Below are 1015 nucleotides of genomic sequence, written 5' to 3' on the forward strand. Positions count from 1 at the left end.
TTGCCATTTCTTCAATAGCACCATGGGCAAAAAACCTACATTGACAAAAAAAGACCTGGTTCAGGACTGAAAGGACTGAGTGGAACCATTAGGCTGGCTGGTAGAAGAATGAAAAAAGAGAGGGGAGGGGGGAGAAAGAGACTCTCTTAAAATGAGCCTGCAGACAAAATTCCAGGGCACATTAAGAAATCTTAAAAGTTAGGACCCACTCTAGACACAGAACACCCAGTCGTGGATAAAAATGAGCTGGTGCAGAAGGCCAAGCTGGCCAATCAGGCTGAGTGACATGATGGTATGACAGCCTGCATGAAGTCTGATATGGCAGCCTGCATGAAGTCTGTAGCTGAGCAAGGAGCTGAATTATCCAATGAGGAGAGGAATATTCTGTCAGTTGCTTATAAAAATGTCACAGGAGCCTGTAGGTCATCTTGGGGGGTCGTCTCAAGTACTGAGCAAAAGACAGAAGGTGCTGAGAAAAAACAGCAGATGGTTCAAGAATACAGAGAGAAAATTGAGACCAAGCTAAGAAATATCTGCAATGATGTACCATCTCTTTTGGAAAAGTTCTTGATCCCCAGTGAGTCACAAGCAGAGAGTAAAGTCTTCCATTTGAAAACGAGAGGAGACTACTACTGTTATTTGGCTGAGGTTGCTGCTGGTGATGGCAAGGAAGGGATCGTGGATCAGTCACAACAACATACCAAGAAGCTTTTGAAATCAGCAAAAAGGAATGCAGCCAATGCATCCTAACAGATTGGGTCTCACCCTTAACTTCTCTGTGTTGTATGATGAGATTCTGATCTCCCCAGAGAAAGCTTGCTCCCTTGCGAAGACAGAGGAGCCATTGCTGAACTTGATACATTAAGTGAAGAGTCCTGCAAAGACAGCACACGAATAATGCAATTACTGAGAGACAACTTAACGTTATGGACCTCAGATACCCAAGGAGACGAAGCCGCAGCAGGAGCAGGAGGGGAAAATTAACCAGCCTTCTAACTTTTGTCTGCCTCGTTCT

General features: G+C 44.6%; 1 pseudogene; it reads left to right on the forward strand.

The window, feature by feature from the left end:
- Positions 1 to 294: 294 nt before the first annotated feature.
- LOC103593441 overlaps positions 295 to 1015 on the forward strand; it is a 1871-nt pseudogene continuing 1150 nt past the window's right edge.

The sequence above is a fragment of the Galeopterus variegatus genome, unplaced genomic scaffold (assembly GCF_000696425.1).
Source record: "Galeopterus variegatus unplaced genomic scaffold, G_variegatus-3.0.2 Scaffold1346, whole genome shotgun sequence".
Lineage (NCBI taxonomy): Eukaryota > Metazoa > Chordata > Mammalia > Dermoptera > Cynocephalidae > Galeopterus > Galeopterus variegatus.